Source organism: Pelophylax lessonae, assembly GCF_965119305.1.
Source record: "Pelophylax lessonae genome assembly, chromosome: 2".
Taxonomy (NCBI): Eukaryota; Metazoa; Chordata; class Amphibia; order Anura; family Ranidae; genus Pelophylax; species Pelophylax lessonae.
Genome location: NC_138769.1, coordinates 644938517 through 644951108, shown reverse-complemented (window position 1 = coordinate 644951108; position 12592 = coordinate 644938517). Strand labels below are relative to the sequence as shown.

Sequence of the window (12592 nt, the reverse complement as noted above, 5' to 3'; positions counted from 1 at the left end):
CACCGAGACATGTTTTTATACTACAAATCACTTGAAACCCATTAATTACACAAATGAACTTCATTTAACCAATGATGTGATTCAAGAAAAAATAAAAAATGTGGCTGCACTGGTAAGGAGGTGTGTGATATATATTAAATGTGTATACTTGTGCAATCCGCTATTCTGTGTTTCAGCTCTATCAGACATACTTTTGACATTAAGAGTCGGTTCACACTAAGGCGACACAACTCTGTACTACTTTGGGGGGCGACTTGTGCATTGCCATGCGCCACAACTTCGGAGCGACTTGCATGGACTTCACATAATGGAAGTCTATGCAAGTCACTCTGAGGTCGCCCCGAAGTAGTACAGGACCCTTTTTCTAAGTCGGAGCGACTTGTGTCGCTCCTATTAGAACGGGTCCTGTAGCAGTCAATGGACCGCGACTTGTCAGGCTGACAAGTCGCGCTAGTGTGGACCGAGTCTAAAGAGTCTATTTTTGTTAATTAGTAGAAGATAAATATTAAATCAACTTTGATTCACATGTTCTAAGATGGTAAAACATGAAAACCTCCGAGGGGGGGCAATTTATATTTGTTAATTTAACCAATCCATTCACTGCTGCAAAAATTATCATTCCCGACAAGATTTGGCCAGTCAATCATTAAAAATCAAAATTTCAATATACAAACAAATCACCTCTGCACTGTTAATCCACCAGCAAACCAGCTGCCAACAAATTAAAGCTGGTTATCTCTGCATGCAAGTCATCCATCTAACTGTTCACATCCACTTAGTGAACGTAAGGGTTTATTTACTAAAGGCAAATCCACTGTGAACTGGAAGGAAAATAAAAACAGCATTTTTGCTTACACATGACTGGATGATAGAAATCAGCAGCGCTTCCCCTCAGATATACAGCTACTGCACTTCCAAGTTCACTTGCCCTTAGTAAATCAACCCCATAGGATGTTTACATGCAAGTGCTTTTACAGTGTCCTAATTCAGTTTTTAATCGGCAGTAATATTGCAGCTCAAATCTAAAAGTGCGTGGCAAAGTAAGTAGATATTTGCAGGATATAGAACACTGCCAGGTTGCCACCATTATCCCCCCTCTTTCTATGCAGGTTTCCATTATCTGTGAGATACATAGCACATATAAAGTGTAGAGAAATGCAAACAACTAGATTTGCTGTGGTGTTCCATCAGTCTGAATGTAGATAGAAACCCGGTTATATTGATATTCATGCATCTGGCATCAGGTTTCCTTTTGCACAATTGTTCTGCTTAAACTTGGCTTTACAGCGGCCACACGCACAAGCCTGGATTGGACCTAGAAGGGGAAAAAAAAGAAAACCTGAACAAAAAGAATTTTAGGCATTGAAACTAATGGACTGAATAGCCTAATGACATTTTCTATCTGTAATGGAATTACATTTAAATCTTCCAAATGCAACATCCAGCTTCACCTGCGTTTTAAGTGTTCCTGACCACCTTTGAATGTTGTTTCAGTTCCTATTGTTGCATTCCTAAAGTGTAACTAAAAGGCAAAAATTAATTTTTTTTTACTTACCGTAAAACCCATTTCTCTGATGTTCATTGACGGACACAGCTCCTGATTTTCTTAACCACTGGGTTATACTGCCCCCTACAGGAGGACGACACTAGGCATAAAAAAGTATGGCTACACCTATGGGTAGTCCCAGGGGGTATACTCCCTCTCTGTTATAGGTACCCAGATTTGTTACAAGCAGTCTCAGAAGAATTACAGCTCCACAGAGGGGTGGGTGCTGTCTGCCAATAAACATCAGCGAAATGGATTTTATGGTAAGTCAAAAATCCTATTTTCTCTTTCGTTCATTGACGGACACAGCTTCTTAAAACCATTGGGATATCCCAAAGCATGGAAGGGGGAGAACAGCAAAAAGAAACTCCCGAAGGCTAACTATAGCCAACCAGATAAACAGGAGCTCAACCAAAACAACTGGAGCCCAGCTGAAAAAAAAACAATACACCCTCAAAGAGGACCAGGACCTCTTAACAACAGCCTGCAAAACCTTGCGGCCAAAAGGAAGCATCTGCACATACCAACACATCCAGTTTATAGAACTTTGTGAAGGTGTGCACTGACGACCAGATGCCTGCCTTGCAAATCTGCGACACCGACGTCTGATGACGGAAGGCCCAGGAGGCACTGAGCGCCCGATTAGAGTGCGCCTTGGCAAGGGAAGGAGGAACCTGACCCCAGATGGAATAGTCCTGAATCACCGTCTGTCTGATCCATCAGGAAATGGTCACAGAGGAAACAGACAACCCTTTCAGCGGTCCATCTGTGAGCACAAATAGTGAGTCTGACTTCCTAAAAGACTCTGTAGCTGCCAGGTACACCCTAATTGCCTGGACTACATCCAGTACATGCAAAGCAATTTTCTTTGGATGTGTTGGCCTGGGAGACAGGGAAGGCAACACAATGTCTTAATTCAAATGAAAATCAGAGACAACCTTTGGAAGGAATGACAGACAGGGGCGAAGAACCACCTTATCTCTGAACCCCCAAGTAAGGTGAACGCCGCCAATTCAGACACGCGCGCAGAGGTGATAGCCAAAAAGGCCTGGGACAGTAAGCAGGGGAATCTCCCGTAGATTTTCGGAAGGAGGCTTTTGGAGGACAGCACCAAATTGAGGTCCCAAGGCGGTAACGGAAACTGCACTGGAGGAGCCAAGTGCCGAACTCCCTGAAGAAAAGTACGCACCAGGGAGTGTGTGGCCAAGGGTCATTGAAAGAAGACCGCTAAGGCTGACACCTGAAGTAGTATTCAAAGTCAGTTTCTGCTCAACCCCCCCGTTGAAGGAAGGTTAAGACCCGAGCCACCGAAAAAGAGCGAGGATGAACCCCAAGAGACTCACGCAATGCAAGTCTTCCATGTACGATGGTAGATCTTTCTAGAAGTAGATTTCCTAGCTTTTAACAGCATTGGAATCCCCGACTCAGACAAACCTCTATTCATCAGTACCTGGCATTCAACAGCCAAGCCGTCAAAGCCAGCGACTGTAAAGCAGATCCTCCCTGAGAGGAAGTTTCCAAGGAACGTCGGCGACCAGCCACACCAGATCAGCATACCAAGACCGGCGAGGCCAGTCCGGGGGCCACTATGAGGACTGAAATCCCTTCTGCCTCGATCCTGCGTAGAAGTCTTGGCAGGAGCTTATAAGGAGGGAAGGTGTAACTCAGATGATACCGACCCCAAGGGGCTACAAGCGCGTCTGTGGCATCCACCAGAGGATCCTGTGACCAAGCCACAAACCTCTCCACCTTTCTGTTAAACCTGGGATGCCAACAGATCCACCTCGGTGATGCCCCACCGCAGACACAACTGATGAAACACCAACTCCCCTTGGTCCAACGCCTGCCCACTGAGGTATTCCGCCTGCAAGAATGTGTACGGCAGAGAAGGCTGTTCCCCCCCTGGTGATTGACCTAAGCCACAGCCATGGCATTGTCCGACTGAATGCGCACTGGACATCCCTGAAGACGATCCGTCCCAATGTTTGCCAGCACAGCGCCCTGCCCCCACCCCAGGCGGTAGACCAGGCCACCCGACAGCCCCAGCGGAGGGGGTGATATGGCCCACAGGGAAACACAAAAAAAACCAATGCGCTACCAGTGAACTGTATGTGAAAGGAAAAATGAATAATAAAATTGAGAATGTGAAAGCAGACAATCTCTGTAGTGTCACCACATATACAAATAAATTAAAAGATATAGATCGGCGCTAAATGTGAAAATGTAAAGATATACATCCAAAAGTTGTTATAACAATAAAAAAAAATGAATATCATAGCATATTAAAAATTTCCAATAAGTACAAAAGGTGAAAAAAAAAAATTGTCCCAATAACACGTGACTTTAACAAGGGTATCCTTGATAACACGTGACTTGTTATTGTGACGCAACGTGTCGGGAGAAGCCGGGTGACGTCACTTCCGGTCTACGGCTGAGACCGGAAGTTCAATATTTCTCACACCCCCGAGTGCGGGGACCCCTCGGTCTGAGTTCAGCTATCTTCATCTACAATATTTCACCTTTATATAAGTGACTTATGCATTTTTTATTAAATGGTATTACATAACACTAGAGAGCCTCCTTTTTTTCTTTGTATGAGCCAACTACTAAAGGAGCTTTATATGATTCATCTTCTGTGATATATATTAAGGAGCTTCACGGATGAGAAGCTTATACAAGATAAACGCCTGATTTATTCACCATTAGGGTGAGCGGCCATTACACTCACAGGTGGTTGCTTCATCTGGGATTCCACGTTGGTGACACCTTTCGTTTGGATATTATTCACGTTTGTTTGGAATCAGTTGTGGTTTTTCGTCTATCTTTGATTAACTTTTATATGGACTTGTTTGATGGACTTTTATTTTTCTTCCTTTATGACCCACAGGGACCCACCAGACTGATGAGGGAGGTGCCTAACGGGAAGGAGGGGAGCCCAAGGGTCCGACCGCCCCATGGAGGGGCCCACGTTCACCCCAAAACCCCGCAGGGGGAGAGGGGGGGCACAGCTACTCCCCATACCAGGAGCCAGGCAGGCTCCGCTCCAGACAGAACCCCTCACCATCGAAATGCGGGGGGGGGGGGGGGGCTGTCGGCCAGGAGCAACTCGGGCTGAGTCCCGGTCGTATGCAACCTTGCGAGGAGTTTAGCTTGCAGGCCAGCCCCTGTCCAGTGGGGCTATGTCGCAGCCAAACTAAAGCTAAAGTCTGCACGTGCTCGCTGGCCAGACTGGGGTGACCACTGGATCTAGATTATCCAGTCCGGCAGTTGATTGTAGATCTCATAGGAGAAACCAAATCTATCTAAAAAGAAAAAAAAAATTGTCAGGACCAGAGATCCCAGCAAGGAACCAGGTCCTTACTTCTGATTAAGCAGGAAAAAAAAAAAAAAAAAAACAGTACCTATAGCAGAGAGAGGGAATAAACCCCATGGGACTGCCCATAGGCATAGCCAGACACTTTTTCTGCCTAGTGTCCTACTCCTGTAGGGGGCAGTATAACCCAATGGTTAATAAGATCAGGAGCTGTGTGTCAATGAACGAAAAATAAACTTTTTTTTTTAGTTTAAGTAGAGCGGGATTAGAATGGTTATCATTTGTCATTGCTGTCTGCCCTCGGTAGCAAGATTCATCCTCTTTATTTGTGGTGTTTACCATTATAATGGAGAGGAGAAAAAAAAAAAAAAAAAAAAAAACGCCTCTGGGTGAATAATGTACATTGTAAGGATTTTAGGATTTTAACAAACTTTGTAGCAAATTCCTTCCGATTTCTGTTCTTAAGAAAAAGCTGTATGCTCTATGTGCTTGAAATACTGATTCCTGAATGGGAGTTTCTGTATTAAATCTGAACAGCTGATGCATTTGTGACACCACTGGACAAAACGAGTATGAGCTGCTGAGAGGGGGGCAATAAAGCAAACCTGTTGCTGCCATGCACAGACAAAGCAATGATTTGCTTTAAAGTTGAACTCCAGGCAGATGTAAAAAATAAAAAGGACATGACTGTTTTGATACCATGTTCTTCTGACCCCCCCTACATAAGAGGGGGTCGGGGGGTAGAGCACTGTTCCAGTCAGACTCCAATGCTGGTAAAAGAGTCAGAATTTGTGCTGGTAAAAGAGAAGAACAAAATAGCAATGAGTGTACTGCTCTTTGTCCAATCACAGGCTAGAAAAGGTGCCAAACCAGGCTGTTTTATTCAACTGAGTCTACAAAGTGGCTGCACTACTTGGCAGGGGTACCTCAATCATCAAATGGGCTGCAGAGAATTACAAATCCTTTCAAAGATAAGATAGTTGACGTACATTTAAAACCAATCAACACAATCTCATATAACTATTAAAAGTTAAACATAACTTTAAATGTGCTCTTTCATTCAAATAATACCTCGTGATCCTACCATGAAGGTCCATGAAAAGGCACTTCCTATTATAACATGGCCCCTACATCCCAGTTATTTTTCTCCAATATTACTCGATCACACTCCCCCAATAGAGACTGCCACCAGCTGTGCCAACGCATATTGAACTAGCATGGTCCACTGTTACCCCCTGGAGACTTGCCTTGAGAAATGAAGTACAGTGGTTGCTGGGGACAGTACATGTATGCTATGGTCATACTTTTGCGTTGCTGGAAGGTACACAAAATCCTATATGTTCAAAAATTTACTTTTGCAACCATGGGCACTGCAACCACATTTGCATGCAAAACGGATGCAAAAAAATCACACACTTTTTTTTACACGCAGGGCAGCCCACTGACAAGAATGGGCTGCACAACATCGCACACAAAAATAAAAACAAGTCTTCGACAAAAGAGGCTGCAATTCTCAGAATGCTCCTCATTATGTTTTACCTGATCAAAGCTTGTGTTTAACTTTTTCAGAGTCATGTTGTATTTTCTAATTTGTTGATTATGTTCAGCCAAAATGGTGGCTTCCTGTGTGAGCTTCTCTGCAAGCAGGTGGAGATAAAAGAAAAAAACAGAGGTTGTAGTTAGTAAGAGATATATCTCACAAGCAAAACATCATTACCTTACAGGAAAGTAGTGTTTTCATTGTCAGGTTCTCTACATACAAAATTATATTTTATTGGGGTTTATTGAGGTAGCAATACACAGTTATAGTTATTTCTCTTGTGGCAGCGTAAGGGTTAAAACTGATTAAAAGATATAAAAGGCACAAATTAATCCAGCTCTATAATCAAAACTAAATCATCAAAAGGTGTTTATTGATGTGTATCAATCTCTTGCACTCCCTGTACAGCAGAGCTAAGAGAGGGAGGGAAAAGCATCACAAGGAGCTAATGAGGTGTGTGGCAGTGCACGGAGCACACTGACATGAGGAGAGAGCAGAGAGGTGGATAGATGAGCTCACCAATATGCTGCTTTTCCTGAGTGGTCAGGGTGTCTGTGTCCAAAGCCAAAAGCACCTACAAAGGGCATATGAGCATCAGAACTAGACCGGGGGGGGGGGGGGTGGAAGGAGGCCTGGTCTGACTAATTAAAGAATAGTTTGAGGAATACAACAAAGGGTTTGAGGCATTGACTTGGCCTCCAAATTCTCCAGACCTCAATCCAATGGAGCATCTGTGGGATGTGCTGGAAAAACAAGTCAGATCCATACAGGCCCACCTCACAACATACAGGACTTAGGATCGGCTACTGACCGCTTGGTGCCAGATACCACAGCATATCTTCAAAGGTCTAGCGGCGTCCATGCCTCTACAAGTTATGATGGGTGGTCATAATGATCAGTGTATACACCTACAAGGGCCGTGTATAGGTGTGGCTGTGGAGCAGAGAATGCCCCAGCTGGAGATGATTGGCCCATACAAGTGACAGCTCCCTGGTGGCTCACACATGTAGGTTTGGATCCTAGTCTGAACACTCCAAGCTCACCACTTTTCACTCACAGTGACACAGCAACTAACATGTATGTTTTTTCGCAGAAAAATGCATTCCCTTTAGACGAGGTTAGATGAATTTAGGGCTCACTCACAGCAGGCAGGAGAAAACCTTGTGTTTGGATGTGCACTGTGCACAGTTTTGTGTGCATCTAAATGCAGCACTAATGTAATCAATGAGCCCATACACAGCTACATCTACCTGTGAAAATGTGCTCTGCCAAAAAAAGGACACCGATCCATCCAGGGCTGCACAGATCTGTGGACTTTATGCACCTAAACATGTATGCAGTAAATGCATAGCCCAGGACTCAACAAATCCCAGATGCCAGAAATTTCATCCTGGCGCCTGGACTTTGGTCAGCCCATTCACTCGGATCACATAGCCAGAGCTGACAGCACCTCCCATGCTCCAAGCCTGGCATTGAGGTTGCTGCCAGCTCCCACCTGCCATGCCTCCCCATTGATCGGTCGGAAAGTGGCTGAGGTGACTGGGCCTGGCGCTCACTTCCGCCTGGGTGTCAGTGGTGAAGCTGTCTCTGCCAAGCGAAGCAGGGAAATAGAGCAGGCCTGAGGGGCCCAGTGGGGCAGGAGCGGGTGGCAGGGGTCTGGACACTGAGCTGGAGAGGTGTCATTATCTATGACAGGGCAATATACACCTTTGTGCTGCCAGGGTGGATATAAAAAATCATTTTTTTAAATTTAATTTAACCACCTCCTTACCGCTGGACATATGACATGCTGGGGTTTAGGAGAGGATATCTGAATGATGTCTGTGTCGTGTCTCTCTCTCTCTCTCCCATCCCTCCCCTCCCCTCCCCTTCTCCTTCTGGTGCTTCTACCGGCTCACCTGTGTGATCGAATCTGCCAGCGGCGTAAGTACACCACAGAGAATACCAAGGACCAAATGGTCCCCGGCAGGCTCCTTGACTCTAGCAGGCCCGAGTACGATGTTATGACGTCACACCTGGCCTGGCAGTTGTAAATACTGCCATGATCTTGACTGGATAGCCAAGATCTTTTTTTTTTTTTGGGGATTTTAGGCTTCCAGCCTGTAGGAGAGATCCAAGGTCCTATTAACCTTAGACTTAGATCTCTCCATAAAGAGGACCAGTCATGCACTATTCCTCTTACAAGGGATGTTTATATTCCTTGTAATATGCATAAAAGTGATAAATAAAAATTAAAGGGAAAGTGTAAAAAAAAAAAAAAAAGTGAAGTGCCCCCCTCCCCATGTGCTCGCACACAGAAGTGAATGCATACGTACGTCACGCCCACATATGTAAATGGCATCCAATCCACACATGTGAAGTATCACCGCGTATGTTAGAGTGAGAGCAACACTTCTAGCCCAAGACCGCCCCTAACTCTAAACTGGTAACCTGTAAAAAAATTTCAATCTTTGCCTATGGAGATTTTAAAGTACCGAAGTTTGGCGCCATTCCATGAGTGTGCGCAATTTTAAAGCGTGACATGTTAGGTATTTATTTACTCGGCGTAACATCATCTTTCACAATATACAAAGAAAGTGGGCTTACTTTAGTGTTTTGTTTTTTTTGTTTTTTCAAAAAAAAAAAACCTGTTTGAAAAAATGCTGCGCAAATACTGTGTGGCAAAGTTGCAATGACCGCCAATTTATTCCCTAGGGTCTCTGCTAAAAAAAACATATAATGTTTGGGGATTCTGAGTAATTGTCAAGTAAAAAAAAAAAAATGATGGTTTTGTAGGAGCGGATTGCCAGAAGTGGTCCGTTATGGAAGTGGTTAAATCTGATTTTTTATTTTTAAAATTTTAATGAAATGCTTTTGGAGTAAATCTAAAGATAGTTTTCTATTTAAGATACATTCATAATTTAGTTTATTCGGCGTGAAATAAGCTTAGTTATGTAGCACGGGGCTGTATATTCTGCAATATTTACATTTTTGGTAAACTCATTCAATGAACCCCACCTCTGCAACCTGAGATACCATGCACTGCATTAATGCATTCACACAATTTCTCAGTAATCATGAGATAAAAACAAAGTTCAGGAATATTCCTTTATCCCGTTGTTTTGCAAGTCTGTGTACACTACAAACTGTATGATTAAATAGGGTCTGATGTTGCTTTTTTACTAACCTAACAGCTTAATATTCTAAATATTAAACCTTCATTTTGTTTGCAAATATTAAAGATTCTAACGACCAGCAAGAATGAGTCCTTACATTTAGGCCCCTTTCACACACTCCGTCCATGGGACGGAGTCCGTTTTTCTCAGCGGGAGATTGATCCGCCGATCCCCCGCTTAGCAGGAGGATGACAGCTGTTCTCTGTGCTGTGTGCGGAGACACAGCTGTCAGTTCCCCATGCATCTCTATGGGGGAATCGGATGAGAACGGACAGGCGGTCCGTTCTCATCAGATCCGATCGACGGATGGAAAATAGGGTTTCCATCCATCCAGATTTGACGGATCGGATCAGATGTCAGCGGACATGTCTCCGCTGACATCCGATGCCCCATAGGGATGCTTGGGGGGACCGTTCAGATCCGCCAAAAAAACTGACAGGCGGATCTGAACGGTCCGCCTGTGTGAAAGAGCCCTTAAAAAGCACCTGTCCTTTCAGATCCATCATGGCAGTGCATGTTAGCGGGCATCCACATTCTTCCTCTTGTTGCGTCACTGCCACATCACCAGCTGTCCCCTTAAAGTGAATGGGACTGTTGGGGACTCAACAGCGGATCAGAGGAGGAGCTGCTGCGGGACAGAGATGACAGTTGCTCTTTAAAAGATTAGGATTTAAATCAAGCCTTTTTACTAGTGATTTAAATCAAATCCACCCTGTGTGCGGCCAATGGTACAGGGATACCTCCTGGGTGTGTGTACACTGTAGGGGCTGCTGGGGTACTACAAGTCCCAGCATGTGCTGTACAACCATTGCAGACTGTGATAGAACTACAAGGCCCAGCATGTGCTGTAGTTCTATTACAGTCTGCAGTGGAGGTACAGCACATGCTGGACCTTGTAATTCTATCAGTGTGCAGTGGAGGTACAAGGCCCAGCATATGCTGTACCTCCACTGCAGACTGTGATAGAACTACAAAGCCCAGCATGTGCTGTACCTCCACTGCAGACTGTGATAGAACTACAAAGCCCAGCATGTGATGTACCTCCACTGCAGACTGATAGAACTACAAAGCCCAGCATGTGCTGTACCTCCACTGCAGACTGTGATAGAACTACAAAGCCCAGCATGTGATGTACCTCCACTGCAGACTGATAGAACTACAAAGCCCAGCAAGTGCTGTACTTCTATCACAGTCTGCAGAGGAGGTACAGCACATGCTGGACCTTGTAGTTCTATCACAGTCTGCAGTGCAGGTACAAGGCCCAGCATATGCTGTACCTCCACTGCAGACTGTGATAGAACTACAAAGCCAAGCATATGCCGTACCTCGCTTATTAAGATTTTAAATTTACTTTCTTAGGGAGCCTAAAGGTTAATAGGCAAACGCTGAGAGGCATAACTGTGTAAACCTGTGTAGTGCATATGTAAAGACACACATCAGGGTTACATAAGCAAAGAGGTTTTGTCAATGAAAATAAAGCTTTGTTAGCAAAAAAAAAAAAAAAAACTTTTTTTTTTTTTTTTTTTTTAGCTGGCTCCTAGATTCAGCTCCAGTTCACACTGGTGCAGTGTGGGAAACCCTGCAATTCTGTGCCGGTTCCCGCATTGCACCTGAATCGCACAGTGGTTTACACTGAGATCTGCGAACGACTAAGGGTGTCATTGTAAAGTTAATGACATCCCCAGATCTGTTTGAAGATGGCAGTGCGAACTGTGAAATGGTGCAGGAATCGGATCGCATAAGTGTGAACACCCATGCGATCTGATTCCAGTGTGGACCAAAAAAAAGGGTCCTGCATCAATTTGGTGGGAATGCGATTTCAGACAGTTTGTATGGCTGAAATCACATCATGTGATCTGCACAGCAATGCAGTGCAAATCACATGCGATGTCTGGCATCACACTCATGTGAACCGGCCCCTCAAAGCAAATGTGTCAAGCCCTGGTGCAGCCATTCATTGGAATGAAAGAAGCCTTGTACACGTCTATGCGATGTACACATCTAAATGGGAGGATTTTAGATGCGTATTTTCTGTAGGATCTTCTGTCAGCAAGAAAGTGCCTTTGTGTAGAAAATACACATATGATCGTATTTATTTTATTTTTTTGCTGCTAAACGCCGCACTACATAACGGCCCCAACACACCTATCAGAATGTCACAATTCATTATAATGATGCTGAATACAGAGGAGTACAGACCTGGAACCCGCACACATCTGTACACAGCAATTATTACATCCTGAGGCCTTATGACACGGCCACTCTCCTCTGCAGAGAGACACCACACTGGGGTGCCGCTTCACACTGGTGTGATGCGGGAACCCTGCAAATCTACTGTGGGTTCCCAACTGGCAGGCAGTTCACACTGGTGTGAGTTGGGAACCCTGCGAATCCATGGTGGGTTCCTGACTCGCAGGCAGTTCACACTGCCATATGCAAACTGCTGGCAGTGACACTACAAAGTTAACGTCACCCCCAGATCAGTTTGCAGTGCAAACTGTCAGTTCAGACAGGAATCGGATCGCATAGGTGTGAACAGCCATGTAATCCGATTCTGGTGCGGACCAAAAAAGGGTCCTGTGCGACTTTGGTCCAAATTCAGTGCGAATTCAGCCATACAACCTGTATGGCTAATTCACATCACACAGACATCGCATGTGATCTGCATAGCACTACAGTGCGAACATGTCAGATCGCATATGTGTGAAGCGGCACTTAGGCGCTGCAGGTAAACACTGATTTTGTGCATGTTCCCACAACACACCGGTGCTAAGGAGCCCTTCTACTATAAGAGGACATATCCTGCTTCTATGTGACACCCCAACACAGCCTTAGTAAGGTGGAAGTAGAAGTCATTAGTAGCTAATGGAAGAGGACAGCCAGTGACCCCCATTATAAGCCTCTGTATCTATCCTCACCTAGAGCGGTCACCATCCCAGAGTACAACTCCAAAGACTCCATCTCATATCTGCCGCCAGTCCCCGCCCACACACCAATACGCCGCGCTTCCTGGCGTCCCCACGTAAAGCACGCCGGAC

At 44.9% G+C, this 12592-nt stretch overlaps 1 long non-coding RNA gene across 1 annotated transcript; it reads right to left on the bottom strand.

Moving 5' to 3' along the window:
- Window positions 1-997: 997 nt before the first annotated feature.
- Window positions 998-12574, bottom strand: LOC309546486. Its single transcript, XR_014224937.1, has 3 exons — window positions 12473-12574; window positions 6399-6496; window positions 998-1315 (listed from the first exon to the last, which is right to left on the bottom strand). It is a non-coding gene; the product is annotated as an uncharacterized lncRNA (long non-coding RNA).
- Between the last annotated feature and the right edge of the window lie 18 nt (window positions 12575-12592).